Source organism: Borostomias antarcticus, assembly GCF_949987555.1.
Source record: "Borostomias antarcticus genome assembly, chromosome: 2".
Lineage (NCBI taxonomy): Eukaryota > Metazoa > Chordata > Actinopteri > Stomiiformes > Stomiidae > Borostomias > Borostomias antarcticus.
In genome coordinates this window covers 17,677,868-17,694,385 of record NC_140235.1, presented here as the reverse complement: position 1 = coordinate 17,694,385, position 16,518 = coordinate 17,677,868, and the positions used below count along the sequence as shown (strand labels likewise).

General features: G+C 44.8%; 1 protein-coding gene across 4 annotated transcripts in view; it reads left to right on the top strand.

The window, feature by feature from the left end:
• mtrr (5-methyltetrahydrofolate-homocysteine methyltransferase reductase) overlaps positions 1–16,518 on the top strand; it is a 54,601-nt gene that overhangs the window by 17,793 nt on the left and 20,290 nt on the right. The window lies entirely within an intron of this gene.

Genomic DNA, 16,518 nt, shown 5'->3' with positions numbered 1-16,518 from the left:
ATGAAAATCACAAACAGGATTGGTGACAAAGCGCAGCCCTGGCGGAGGCCAACACCCACCGGAAAGGAAGACGACTTACTGCCGAGGACCCGGACACAGCTCTCGCTCTGGGTGTACAGGGATTGGATGGCCCTAAGTAGGGACCCCCTCACCCCATACTCCCGCATAACCCTCCACAAGACCTCTCGAGGGACCCGGTCGTAAGCCTTCTCCAAGTCCACAAAACACATGTAGACAGGTTGGGCAAACTCCCAAGCCCCCTCCAAGATCCTTGCGAGAGTGAAGAGCTGGTCGGTAGTTCCACGACCAGGACGGAATCCGCATTGTTCCTCTTCGATCTGAGGTTCGACTATCGGCCGTACCCTCCTTTCCAGCACCTTGGAGTAAACTTTCCCTGGGAGGCTGAGTAATGTGATGCCTCTATAATTCCCACACACCCTCTGGTCCCCTTTTTTGAATATTGGGACCACCACCCCCGTCTGCCACTCCTTCGGCACTGACCCAGACTTCCACGCAATGTTACAGAGGCGTGTCAACCAAGACAGCCCCTCTACACCCAGCGCCTTCAACATTTCTGGACGGATCTCATCAGTCCCTGGGGCTCTGCCACTGTGGAGTTGTTTGACTACCTCAGTGACCTCCTCCAAGGACATTGACGACCCCCCATCATCTTCCGGCTCTGCCTCGATCGTAGAGGGTGGATTAGTCGGGTTCAGAGTTTCTCAAAGTGCTCCTTCCAACGCTCAACAACCTCCTCACTTGAGGTCAGCAGTGTCCCCTCCTTGCTGTATACAGCTTGGATGGTCCCCCGCTTTCCCTTCCTGAGGTGTCTGATGGTCTTCCAGAAACACTTTGGTGCCGACCGAAAGTCCTTCTCCATGGTTTCTCCGAACTCCTCCCACACCCGCTGCTTTGCCTTGGTCACGGCCGAAGCCGCAGCCCTCCGGGCCAGTCGATACCCTGCAACTGTTTCTGGGGTCTCCCGGGCTAACATAACCCGGAAGGCCTCCTTCTTCAGTCGGACGGCTTCCCTGACCACCACCACCACGGTGTCCGAGGGTTACCGCCCCTTGAGGTACCTATGGCCCTCAGGCCACAGCTCCCAGCCGCAGCTTCAGCAATGGAGGCTTTGAACACCGACCACTCATGCTCGATGTCCCCAACCTCCACAGGGATGCCTGAGAAGCTCCGCCGGAGGTGGCAATTGAAATCTCTCCGGACAGGCTCTTCCTCCAGACGTTCCCAGTTCACCCTCACTACACGCTTGGGTTTTCCAGGTCTGTCCAGAAGTTTCCCCCGCCATCGAAACCAGCTCACCACCAGATGGTGATCAGTGGACAGCTCTGCCCCTCTCTTTACCCGAGTGTCCAAAACGCATGGCCTCAGATCAGATGATACGATAACGAAATCGATCATCGACCTTCGGCCTAAGGTGTTCTGATGCCAGGTGTACTTGTGGGCATCCTTGTGTTCGAACATGGTGTTTGTTATGGACAAACCGTGACTAGCACAGAAGTCCAACAACAAAACACCACTCGGGTTCAGATCGTGGTGGCCATGCCTCCCAATCACGCCCCTCCAAGTTTCTCCATCATTGCCTACGTGTGCATTGAAGTCCCCCAGTAGGACACTGGAGTCCCCTGCAGGAGCCCCCAAAAGGACTCCACTCAGGGTCTGCAGGAAGGCTGAGTACTCTGAACTGCTGTTCGGTGCATAAGCACAAACCACAGTCAGAGTCCCCCCCCCACAGTCCTAAGGCGCAGGTAGGCGACCCTCTCGTCCACTGGGGTGAACTCCAGCACATAGGCGCTCAGCTGGGGGCTAGCTAGTATAGCCACACCTGCCTTACGCCTCATACCGTGAGCAACTCCGGAGAAGAACAGGGTCCAACCCCTATCCAGGAGTTTGGTTCCGGCGCCGGTGCTGTGCGTGGAGGTTAGCCCCACCAGGTGTAATTGGTATCGCTCCACCTCCCTCACAAGCTCCGGCTCCTTCCCCCCCAGTGAGGTCACGTTCCATGTCCCCAGAGCCAGCCTTTGCCGCCCGGGTCCGGTCCGTCGGTGCCCCCCGCCTTCACCGCTACCTAGTTGGCAGCGCACCTGACCCCGACAATTCCTCCCGCGGGTGGTGGGTCCACGGGACGATGGAGGAGGAGATGGTGCTTCCACGTTGCTTATTCGGGCTGGGCCCGGCCGGGCTCCATGGTAAGCCCGGCCACCAGGCGCTCGCATGCGGGCCCTACGTCTGGGCCTGGCTCCAGACGAGGGCCCCGGGCTTCCTCCGGGCCGGGTCTCTCTTCCTTTTTGGTGTTCTGTCATCAGGGTTTTTCCTGTAACCCCAGGTAGGGGGGCTAGGGGGTACTACCACTTGCCCAAGGTGGACCCCCAGACTAGTGGAGGGAAGGAGGCGTCTTACTTCTCCATTCTAGTTTTGCAACTAGCCACTGCTGCTGCCCTTCTCCTTCTTCTTCCAAAACAAATGCAGTTTTTGGCGGCCTAAACATCGATGAAAACTGATGAAACTTTGCAGAGACGTCAGTCTCGGTGAAAAATTTGATAATTCATGGGTAACGGAAATGGGCTTGGCAAAACTGCTCAAGAGCGCCCCCTGGAAAATGTAAAATGGCAAGCCCCACCTTTCAGTTTGATGTAGGCGAACGAAATTCAGAGGGCATATGTATTTCATCGAGACACACTAAAATTTAGTTTTCACCAAAAACCCTTGCTGTGGCGTCCCGCCAAAGTTTGACATTTCGCCATAAAACACGAAGTCCTCATAACTCCTCCATACATTATCCAATTTGTCCGATATATCTCACGCTTCATGACGGTTCTGTCCTGAATACATCTTTGTGTCAGTATTGCATCATACTTATAGCGCCACCTATTGGTGAAACAGGAAGTCCTCATAACTCCTACATACATTATCCAATTTGTCCGATATAGCTCACGCTTCATGACGGTTCTGTCCTGAACACATCTATGTGTCAGTATTGCATCATACTTATAGCGCCACCTATTGGTGAAACAGGAAGTCCTCATAACTCCTACATACATTATCCAATTCGTCCGATATATCTCACGCTTCATGAAGGTTCTGTCCTGAACACATCTATGTGTCAGTATTGCGTCATACTTATAGCGCCACCTATTGGTAAAACAGGAAGTCCTCATAACTCCTACATACATTATCCAATTTGTCCGATATATCTCACACTTCATGACGGTTCTGTCCTGAACACATCTATGTGTCAGTATTGCGTCATACTTATAGCGCCACCTATTGGTGAAACAGGAAGTCCTCATAACTCCTCCATACATTATCCAACTTGTCCGATATATCTCACGCTTCATGACGGTTCTGTCCTGAACACATCTTTGTGTCAGTATTGCATCATACTTATTGCGCCACCTGTTGGTGAAACAGGAAGTCCTCATAACTCCTACATACATTATCCAATTTGTCCGATATATCTCACGCTTCATGACGGTTCTGTCCTGAACACATCTATGTGTCAGTATTGCATCATACTTATAGCGCCACCTATTGGTGAAACAGGAAGTCCTCATAACTCCTCCATACATTATCCAATTCGTCCGATATATCTCACGCTTCATGACGGTTCTGTCCTGAACACATCTGTGTCAGTATTGCATCATACTTATAGCGCCACCTATTGGTGAAACAGGAAGTCCTCATAACTACTACATACATTATCCAAATTGTCCGATATATCTCACGCTTCATGACAGTTCTGTCCTGAACACATCTATGTGTCAGTATTGCATCATACTTATAGCGCCACCTATTGGTGAAACAGGAAGTCCCCATAACTCCTCCATACATTATCGGATTTGTCCGATATATCTCACGCTTAATGACGGTTCTGTCCTGAACACATCTATGTGTCAGTATTGCGTCATACTTATAGCGCCACCTATTGGTGAAACAGGAAGTCCTCATAACTCCTACATACATTATCCAATTCGTCCGATATATCTCACGCTTCATGACGGTTCTGTCCTGAACACATCTGTGTCAGTATTGCATCATACTTATAGCGCCACCTATTGGTGAAACAGGAAGTCCTCATAACTACTACATACATTATCCAAATTGTCCGATATATCTCACGCTTCATGACAGTTCTGTCCTGAACACATCTATGTGTCAGTATTGCATCATACTTATAGCGCCACCTATTGGTGAAACAGGAAGTCCCCATAACTCCTCGATACATTATCGGATTTGTCCGATATATCTCACGCTTCATGACGGTTCTGTCCTGAACACATCTATGTGTCAGTATTGCGTCATACTTATAGCGCCACCTATTGGTGAAATAGGAAGTCCTCATAACTCCTCCATACATTATCCAATTTGTCCGATATATCTCACGCTTCATGACGGTTCTGTCCTGAAGACATCTATGTGTCAGTATTACGTCATACTTATTGCGCCACCTATTGGTGAAACAGGAAGTCCTCATAACTCCTACATACATTATCCAATTTGTCCGATATATCTCACGCTTCATGACGGTTCTGTCCTGAACACATCTATGTGTCAGTATTGCATCATACTTATAGCGACACCTATTGGTGAAACAGGAAGTCCTCATAACTCCTCCATACATTATCCAATTCGTCCGATATATCTCACGCTTCATGAAGGTTCTGTCCTGAACACATCTATGTGTCAGTATTGCGTCATACTTATAGCGCCACCTATTGGTGAAACAGGAAGTCCTCATAACTCCTACATACATTATCCAATTTGTCCGATATATCTCACACTTCATGACGGTTCTGTCCTGAACACATCTATGTGTCAGTATTGCATCATACTTATAGCGCCACCTATTGGTGAAACAGGAAGTCCCCATAACTCCTCCATACATTATCAGATTTGTCCGATATATCTCATGCTTCATGACGGTTCTGTCCTGAACAAATCTATGTGTCAGTATTGCGTCATACTTATAGCACCACCTATTGGTGAAACAGGAAGTCCTCATAACTCCTCCATACATTATCCAATTTGTCCGATATATCTCACGCTTCATGACGGTTCTGTCCTGAACACATCTATGTGTCAGTATTGCGTCATACTTATAGCGCCACCTATTGGTGAAATAGGAAGTCCTCATAACTCCTCCATACATTATCCAATTTGTCCGATATATCTCACGCTTCATGACGGTTCTGTCCTGAAGACATCTATGTGTCAGTATTACGTCATACTTATTGCGCCACCTATTGGTGAAACAGGAAGTCCTCATAACTCCTACATACATTATCCAATTTGTCCGATATATCTCACGCTTCATGACGGTTCTGTCCTGAACACATCTATGTGTCAGTATTGCATCATACTTATAGTGACACCTATTGGTGAAACAGGAAGTCCTCATAACTCCTCCATACATTATCCAATTCGTCCGATATATCTCACGCTTCATGAAGGTTCTGTCCTGAACACATCTATGTGTCAGTATTGCGTCATACTTATAGCGCCACCTATTGGTGAAACAGGAAGTCCTCATAACTCCTACATACATTATCCAATTTGTCCGATATATCTCACACTTCATGACGGTTCTGTCCTGAACACATCTATGTGTCAGTATTGCATCATACTTATAGCGCCACCTATTGGTGAAACAGGAAGTCCCCATAACTCCTCCATACATTATCAGATTTGTCCGATATATCTCATGCTTCATGACGGTTCTGTCCTGAACAAATCTATGTGTCAGTATTGCATCATACTTATAGCACCACCTATTGGTGAAACAGGAAGTCCTCATAACTCCTCCATACATTATCCAATTTGTCCGATATATCTCACGCTTCATGACGGTTCTGTCCTGAACACATCTTTGTGTCAGTATTGCATCATACTTATTGCGCCACCTATTGGTGAAACAGGAAGTCCTCATAACTCCTACATACATTATCCAATTTGTCCGATATATCTCACGCTTCATGACGGTTCTGTCCTGAACACATCTATGTTGCAGTATTGCATCATACTTATAGCGCCACCTATTGGTGAAACAGGAAGTCCTCATAACTCCTCCATACATTATCCAATTCGTCCGATATATCTCACGCTTCATGAAGGTTCTTTCCTGAACACATCTATGTGTCAGTATTGCGTCATACTTATAGCGCCACCTATTGGTGAAACATGAAGTCCTCATAACTCCTACATACATTATCCAATTTGTCCGATATATCTCACGCTTCATGACGGTTCTGTCCTGAACACATCTTTGTGTCAGTATTGCATCATACTTATAGCGCCACCTATTGGTGAAACAGGAAGTCCCCATAACTCCTCCATACATTATCGGATTTGTCCGATATATCTCACGCTTCATGACGGTTCTGTCCTGAACACATCTATGTGTCAGTATTGCGTCATACTTATAGCGCCACCTATTGGTGAAACAGGAAGTCCTCATAACTCCTACATACATTATCCAATTCGTCCGATATATCTCACGCTTCATGACGGTTCTGTCCTGAACACATCTATGTGTCAGTATTGCATCATACTTATAGCGCCACCTATTGGTGAAACAGGAAGTCCTCATAACTCCTCCATACATTATCCAATTCGTCCGATATATCTCACGCTTCATGACGGTTCTGTCCTGAACACATCTATGTGTCAGTATTGCATCATACTTATAGCGCCACCTATTGGTGAAACAGGAAGTCCCCATAACTCCTCCATACATTATCGGATTTGTCCGATATATCTCACGCTTCATGACGGTTCTGTCCTGAACACATCTATGTGTCAGTATTGCGTCATACTTATAGCGCCACCTATTGGTGAAACAGGAAGTCCTCATAACTCCTACATACATTATCCAATTCGTCCGATATATCTCACGTTTCATGACGCTTCTGTCCTGAACACATCTGTGTGTCAGTATTGCGTGGCCTAGTTATTATTATTCTCCTTCTTCTACCTTCTTCTTCTCCCCAAACAAATGCCTTTTTGGCAGCCTAAACATCGATGAAAACGGATGAAACTTTGCAGATACATCAGTCCTGGTGAATCAAGGTACAGTCCTGAACACATCTATGCATCGGTATTGAGTCACCCTTAGAGCGCCACCTACTGGTGACAGGAAGTTTCTCTCATTACTGGACACCGAAATAGCACAGCCTTTAATGATGCCGCACCCCGACGCGCGTGGGGTGCGAGGGCCCGCTCACTGCTGCTCGCAGCCCTAGTTATAATTGTACCCACATTGCACTAACCTCAATATGGACCTGAGAATCCTAACATTTAGAACAAGCTCCAAAAGAGCCAGTAAACACCTCACCTCAGCTCTGAACTCTGTAGATTTAGAAAATATACGGGCTCCTGAGTAGAAGACTTTTACTACTTTTACTGAGACACTTTTTTGCTTGCGTCATAGCAACGCAAAGCAGATGCAGGTATGCTGTTCCGGCCTTTGTGAAATGTCCGACTGTTTGCAGCTAAATCAATGGATTCAATGTAGTATGACATGATATGTAGCTTCTGACCATTATATTTAATTTGTCCTGCTTCTCGTTCCGAGAGACGCTCGTTCTGTCTGGAGTGCATTGTTCGTTCTTGGCCAATGAACGTGGAACTGCAGAGCACCCAGAAGCTACGCAGAGTTGGTCTTCAAACGCCTGTGCTATTCAGAGATTCTCATTGCATCTGAAGCTCAAGCCTCGAACCCCATAGACTCCCCACCTAACGGTATGACTAACTTTGCCATGGTTGGACACATATATGACCTAGCCATACTCTATCTCTGGTCTATCCAACATTATACAAAAAAAGCGATTACCCTACCAAAAAAGCAATTAGTCAACTCCAGCTGATTAAAAATGCTGCACTACGTATTCTTACAAAGACCAGAAGGTCACATCACACCAGTTTTAAAATCACAACGACACTGGTCACCTATCAGTTTTAAAATAGATTTTAAGATTATTTTATTAGTCTATAAATCCATACACAATCATGCACCTAAATACATATCAGACATGCTTTTAAAATATACACCTAGTAGGTCCCACAGGTCCTCTGGCACTGAGCTTTTAATGGTTCCTAGAGCCAGGACTAAGAGGCATGGGGAGGCAGCCTTCAGTTCATATGCCCCCAGCCTCTGGAAAATCCTGCCAGAGGACCTGAGAATGAGACCATGTTAACTTTTAAGTGAGATCTTAAAACATACCTTTTTAATATTGCATTTACCACATAGCTTTACTTGTGTTAATATTTTAAAGTGTTCTTAATTTGTATTCTCTGCTTTCATATTTGTTATTCTATTATATATATATTATTCTTTTCATTTTATTGTTTAAAATCTGTTCTCATTGCATTTACATGATTTATGTTTTTATCCATCTCTTTTTATGTTAACATTGATTTGTATGAATGGTGCTATATAAATAAAATGACATTGACATTGATATGATCAAACTACCAAAATAAGAATGATCTAATCTATGTTGTGAAATATAACGAATATAACCCAGCAAGCTAAAAGACGTCATGATGACGTCGCAACGACGTATTTCACGAGACGTCCCGGACTAAGCCAGAGCACGTCTGTTTTGGCAATTTTTTTGACGTCTTTTCAGGACGCCATCATAACGACTTTTTAATGAACTGGCCGTTTTTTTAAGTCATTAAAAACCTAAAAAAATTTGACTGATCTGTCAAAACCAAAATCTCCAGTGTCAAGTCTCTCCTCACTATCTGTCTCACAGTGATTCCTGTGGATTATACACTACAAACAAATCACTCACTATCTCCAGAAAATCTCCAGTGTCACGTCTCTACATTTCTAATCACCAGGCAGTATGGAGAGGACTGATGGGGTGGGGAGGGCGTAGCATATGCTGCCCTATTCACAGCACTGCGGGGGTTGTAACCCCCTCCCCCAGACCGTCCAGGGGCAAGCTTCAAGTAGTCACCGGCGAAGTACAGTATGCGATGTCGCGGTCTCTTGCAGCGGGCTCCAACGCTTCACCGCCTCTGTAATAGATAATAATTAACATTATCAGAACTTTAAACCCAAACTTGGCTTTTTAGCCCACTCAAGCGAAGCCCAATCAAGCAAAACATAAAAATAAAGTATCAAAATCAAAGGAGCAAACTGACCATAGGGCCATCCATATGGCTGGACGACAGTGATTCAACGCCCTGGCTGCCAGAGGGAAGCTGTGCCTATACACATCAATCAAAGTGTTTAGGCACAGCGGCCCTCTGACGAGACAGAGGCCAGGGAGACAGAGAGACCGACGGACACACAGTGTGTGTTAACACACGAGAGAGAGAGAGACACAGTCTCAGAGAGAAAGAGAGATAAGGCATGTGATTGGCTACGTATAAAAAAACACACAAGAGTGCAGAGCATGTGAGGACATGTAATTATATTTAATCATATTATCATGTTGTATGGCTATGGTGTGAGTGTGAGAGAGAGAGAGAGGGAGAGGGAGAGAGAGAGTGCGCATACATACGTGCGTGTCAACTTTTCAGACCAGTGAATCATTGAATTACTGATGGTGGAGCAGAACAGGGCTGTCCTAAGACACATTTAGCCAATCAGGTCAGAAAAGCAGGAAATCTTGTTTAATCAGGAACAATCACATCCCTGAGAGAGAGAGGGACAGAGAGATACAGAGACAGAGAGACCGACAGAAAGAGGGAGAGAAACAGACAGAGAGAAACAGAGGGATGGAGAGAGACTCAGACTGACACGAGAGAGAGAGACAGATACAGAGAGAGAGGGAGACAGAAAAAGAGACAGACATTAAGAAAAATAGACAGAAAATTTGAGTTGATGCAATTACCTAGAAGAACGTTAAACAGGGCTGTCGGCCTAAAGGCCATCTTCACTCCTGTTCATCAAGGCCATCATGCTGTTTGTGAACATCCTGAAACAGCAGAAACACACCGAATATGAAACACACCCAATATGAAACACAGAACAGTTGAAAAGCCGTTTTCACTTGCTCAATTGAATCCGCTTTAATACAATGTTTTGCTCAACACTTCATTACGACTGCATAATAAACGGCAGAATTCATCTAGTCCTTTGTACATACCTATCCATTATGTTGGTCACACAGTCCCTTAACTTCCTCCCCCCGACTCGACAGGTGGGCCATCTGTGGATAATGTGTAATGTCACCTGATTGTATCCATTTCCATAAAATCTTGCTGTTACTTTTAAGTGCCTAAATGGCTTGGCACCCATCTACCTCTCAGAACTGCTGGAACCCTATGCTCCTTCAAGGTCCCTCAGGTCCTCGGATCAGCTTCTCCTGGTTGTCCCCAAATCCAGGCTGAAGCTCAGGGGGGATCGGGCTTTCGCAGTGGCCGCCCCTAAGCTCTGGAACGAGCTACCCCTGCATGTTAGACAGGCCCCCACTCTGCAGGTGTTTAAATCACGCCTCAAAACACACTTATATTCTTTGGCGTTTTCCTGACATGGCCTAAGAGACTTGTCCTTTTTCATGTGACATACTGCGTATGTTTTACTATGTGCTCTTTGTGTGTTATTGTTGTTTGACTTGTACAGCACTTTGGTCAACTTTGTTGTTTTTAAATGTGCTCTATAAATAAAATGGTATGGTATGGTATGGTATTTCAGAGACACATAACATAAAACATAAAACAAATGACCAAGGACTAAACATAGCACAATGAATACATCCATTCACACTGTACACTAGGCAAAGATCACATACAAATTATTGAACACTTGGGATGTCATCAGGCGCTTTTGAGGCTGGCTCCATCAATTGACACGGTCGAGCTGTTTGAGCAAAGTGGAAGAGATTTTTGCTGTGATCATGCCATGCCACTAAACGTTAGTAAAAATACACGTATTCTTTATCCCACCTCGGTATTAGTGGAACCAAATTAGAGCCAGCAGCCAGGCTGTGAGCTTGCGAATGTCAGCTAAAGCTAATGCTAACGTAAGCCGTCGAGCTAAAAGCTGCTTGCTTGCGTTTGGTTTCAGTAGTGTCGTATATTTCAAATGCACAACTTTGAGTAAAAAAGTACTTCAGGAGAAAAATGCGGTCGAATCAACAATTTATTGAGCAAGCCTTTTACACGGGGTCAAATCTAGGGCATTACTAAGGTTCACAGGGTGGGGCCAATTTATATGTCCTGGCTTCAGGCCAGGTCTCACATGACAAACTAATTTGCATACAAGGGATATAAACATGGTCACAAACGGTCAACTGATGTTCTGACTGGTCAATGGTGTCAGCTGGTCTTTGCCCCCCCTTTGAACACTGGGGGTTGCTGGGTCTTCCTGTGTCCTCCTAGGATCACGTTACAACTGTAGGCTAACTGACTTCAAAGGTGTTATCTTATTGACTCAGGGACAAAGGAATGTTTACTCAGGACAGAACATATGTTGTATCTAACCTGTTAAACTACTTAAGTTAACACAGTTCTACCTAAAGTGAAGTTTATTCATTATTCTTAATAAAATGATTACTACATGAGAGTAATACAAATGTATTGATGTAATACAGTATAATACAGTATAAAAATATACTACAGTAGCTTGCTTGCTAAATGTATGGGCGTTTTTGTATGGGCGTTTTTTACCACTATTTAAGTACATACATAAACATTGCACTGCCAGGAGTTGTCTCATAATTGAGATGTTAACTTAATAAAAGTAATTCAACACTCTCGCGTCGAAGTAGCTAGCTAGTTTGCTAGTACATTTGAACATACATTACATTGCTGACGCTTTTGTCCAAAGCGACTTCCATGCCAGTTATAAAGAGTTTTCTCATAATTCATAAATCGCACAAACCTGTTTATAGACGACGTCTTTCTTGGCTCTGATCTTTTTCTCTTGGATGTTCTTCTGCTGCTCTCTCGTTATTGACCTCGACTCGTCTGCCGTTAAGTGCAGGAATTATCAATCCACGTGACCGACGAGAACCTGGCTCTGCGTTAAAGTCGCACTGAAACGGACGTTTGAGATCATCTAACTTCCCTAGTTTGACGTATTTCCAACGCAAACAAGCTATGAGGGTGGGACATGCGTTTAGAGGAATTTGATTGGAACATTGACAAGTGGACGGATTTTAAGAACTTTAGACAGATTCGATAGAAGGATAGTGTTGATTGACGGGTGGATGTCGTGAGATTATTGGCCTAAAATCTAAGGTACCTGTTGTCGTCATTACACGTGACCTACCGTTTTCCAGGAAGTAAGAAATTATATACTTTGATATAAGATTACAACAAAAGTAGAATTTTGTAATTTTTTTGGCATACATCGTTGAATAGGTGAACACTATGACCAATTATGTGAACCAAAATGGGACAGAATGCTTTTTTCATTTCAGTGCAACTTTAAATTGACGCAAGACAAAAAAACACTGAAATAAGCGAATTATTTAAACAGCATTATAGGCCTGATGATTCCGTCCCAAGCTTTTTGATCCAAATAAGCGGTGATATTCTGGTCCAGATCTGACTAGTCATGATATAACTTGAGTCCGGATTCGTCCAGGTCCGTGTATCATAGTTTTGTTTTTTAGGGGCCAAGCCCCGAAGGGGCGAAGACCCTATTGTTATTGGGGGCCAAGCAGCAAAGCTGCGTAGGCCACCACTAAGTTTCTACCTTTTCTTATTTCTTTCTTTATTATTCCTCTGCCATTGTAGTCTATGGCAGCCCATAGAAGCTTATGGTAGAAAGTTATGAAAATTGGCACACTCATTCGGGACAGTGCCCTGACCCTCCTCACGAAGTCTCATGTCCACACCTCACCCTCTCTAGCGCCACCAACGTGTCAAAGTTGGAGGTGCATTTATGCATGCAGCTTTTCTTCAGCAAGTCCAATTTTCAAACTTCAGGTGTCCTTTAATTCCTTGGCTCAAGCCGGATTCAACGCACTCTAAGATGTCATTGTGGCCATCTTGGCTCCTCCGCCATTTTGAATGATATGCAAAACCCTTAAAATGTATCTCCTCCTAGGAACTTTCACCAATCTGCACGGACATCGGTGGATGTCATCTATACACCAATGTCTACAAAGGATGTACAGGGATTTTTGATTATCCATTGCGTTCGCTCGTGACAGCCAATCAAAATTGGCAGAAAAGCTGCAAAACAGGAACAGGGATCATATCTCAGTAATGTTTTAATCCATCAAAACCACATTTGGCACACTCATCCGGGACATATCCATGACATCTGTCACCAAGCCTCATGTTGACATCTAGTGCACTCTAGCGCCACCAGCGTGTCAAAGTTGGAGTTGCGTTTATGCCAGTAACTTTTGAACTGTATGTCCAATCTTCAAAATTATGGTAGCAATGGATTCCCTGGCTCATGCTGAGTTCAAAACACCCCATGGTTTCATTATTACTTCATTTGTTTGATTGCAGAATGAAAGGAACACTTTTTGTCTTCTGCACAATTTCACCAGTGTCAGAGTGGTGAAAGGCGCATTTTGGAAAAAGTCACACATTTTCTAAACTGCCATCCCTCTTCCAATTCTCACAGCTCATACACATTTTATATATCAAAACGTTCACACGACTCTTGGGATTCATAAAATCAAAAAAGCTAAGCTCTTCGATGTATATTTTTCACTCTGTGACAGTTCGAATAATGACCCCCCCCCTCCATTGAAATCAATGGAGCCACACTCTAGAAAATCTCTCTTCGCTCTAGAATCTCTAACTGTTTCTAACTCTTCACCTCTCCTACACTTCTGAAGACCGAAGGACATTTTATACATCGAAATGTTCGCGTGATTGTCTGGATTCTGAAGAAGTAAATAGTTGAGCTATGCTATGTATACTTTTCGCTGTGTGCCAATTTAAACAAAGACACCCCCCCCTCTCACTCTACCGAGAGGAAGCAACCCTACCAGGTGACATTAATTAAGTGCTCAGGACTCACTCTACCAAGAGGAAGCAGAAGCTGACATTATCCACTCAAATCTGCGACGCACTTTGTAAGATCCGTCGTGGCTAGCGCGTCAGTCTCGCAAGCAGCGAGTTCAGGGTTCGATTCCCGTTCATCCAAAGTGCATTCTTATAATTATTGTAATTATGCTGCTGTGGAAGTCAATGGCAGACATTGTTGTCGGTCGCTCCTGCCAGTTAAAAGTTGTGAAATTTGGCTCACAGACCAGGGACTCGTGTGCCTATTGTTTAGAGTAAGTAATATGTGTGTATTACAAATGTTTGCCATGTGGGGGAGGCATCTTACAGTACGGTACATCATATTCATGGGTTTTGTTGTAGAGACGATTATCCAGACAAGCACATACAGTAGAGACAATCACATAGACAAGCTCATACAGTAAAGATAATCACATAGACAATTGCATACAGTAGAGAAAATCAGACGGAAGCACATACAGTAGACAATCACAGACATACAGTACAGCAGAGAACATAACATACAATAGACACAATTACATAGACACAAGCACATACAGTACAGACAATCACATATAGTACAATAATGCGCTCCTCTTGTGTAAAATGCAGCAGACGGAACTTGGTTGCGTATTGTTTGCCATGTTCATGGCCGTGTACAAATAGTCAAAGTGGGTAAAGGAAATGCAGTGAGTGGGTGTAGACTTCTGTGGAGTAGGGGAAGGTTTTGAAGATTCAATGGAGTCTAGTTTGTCTGAATGGGAAGGTACAAGTGAAGAAGTGAAGAACACTGGCCAGACTCCTGTTTACCTTCATTGCTATCAGAAGGTAGGCCGTCTTTCGCTGGTGCAGCAAGAAATTCCACTCTAGGCTCCCATTTTGTAGTATTCATTGACAACAACATTCTCGCAAACTTACAGGAGGTGAACCTGAGAAGCTTGGAGCAACAGTGGGCAGCCAGACTCTACAACTACCACTTCAACATCAAGTTCCAGCCTGACAAAACCAATGTTAATGCTGATTCTTGTGTACCTGTGGATGGAGGAGAGGATGGTGAAGAGGAGGAGATCCTGGCCCTGAAGACTTTTCTCACCAGGGTGGAAGACCCATGCCCAGAAATGCTTAACTCTCCGTCCAAGTTGACCTAGAAGAAGTGCAGCTGGGCCGGGCCCCCTGGAGAATGGAAGGACGCCCAGCAAAAAGATGACATGATTCGCCACATGCTGTTATCCTTGCAGACAGGGAAACCGCCCAGTGCAACAGAAAGGATCGCCCTGCAACGTGACACTCGGCAGATCCTCAAGGAGAGGAAGAGGCTGACTCTGAGGGAGGGAGTCTTGCATTAGTGTGTGAGGGACCCCAACACCGCAAACTCCATCTTTCAGCTGGTCCTCCCTACAGCCTTGAAAGAGAAGGTGTGGCAGAATTTCCACGAACGGGCTGGCCACACGGGTGTGGGAAAGACTTTAGCTCTCATCCGCTGCCCACGAGTGTTGAGTATTAGACCAGCCTACTTTTCTTGTTTTATTGAGCTGAATGATTTTCATAGTTTGCAGTGGTTGAAGTTTGCAGTGGTTATAACGTTTGCTGTGTTTACCAAGTTTGCAGTGTAGTTGCAGTCCGACAAACATATCTCTAAAGCCTTCAAAACATCAGTCGCATTTGCTTCATCTTTCGTGTGGTCAGCTTGGCCCCCACAACGCTGCTTGCAGCTTTAATTGGTAGTATTATTATTATTCCGCCATGGGAGTCTATGCAAGGCCTTATAACCGACTGGTCGCTTTTTACGAAAATCGGCAGAGTCATAGAGGCTTAGGCCCCGCAGCAGTGGAGCAAGTCTCACATCGATTGGCCAAAAGGGGGCGCTATAGCAGCCGACTGAAGTTGCGAACTTTGAACAGGCATATCTCAGGCCCCGTTTGACATGTAAATTTGCACACATATGTCTCTCCTCATGATGAACAAATTTGCCTCAAGGACCCATAACTTCCGGTTATATAGGTTTTCCGCCATTTTGAATTTTTTGAAAAACGCTTAAAATCTATCTCCTCCTAGAGATTTTGACCAATCTGCATGACATCCGGTACAGATAATCTAGGGACCAATATCTAAAATTCCATTTCGGCAAAAGTTGAAAAAGTTAAATATACCAGCAACTATGAGCCAATGAAATTTGCAGAGGGCGTGGCTTTTCACATGAAGGGGTATCATTTCTTAAGGGTTGTGCAGAACACCACGCCACTTGGTAGACATCTGTGCAGATATAACCTGAGGCGGCCACTGCATTATTGGCCCAATCAAACCAAATGGGGGCGCTAGAGAGCTCATTTTCAGTTTAGGCCAAACCGCCATGCAGAGATTTCTGAACCACGGTACAGTGTTACCAGGGTATGTCTAATGGTCACTGGAGAAAGAAGAGCCTGATTGGCCACAGGGTGGCGCTATTACCAGACAAAATACATAAAAGGGGCTAAATTGCAAACTTTGAATGGTCATATGTCATGCCCCGTTGGAGCTAGTGTCATGAAGCTTTGGAGGCATATATGTCTCATCAGCTGTAACAAATTTGCCTCAAGG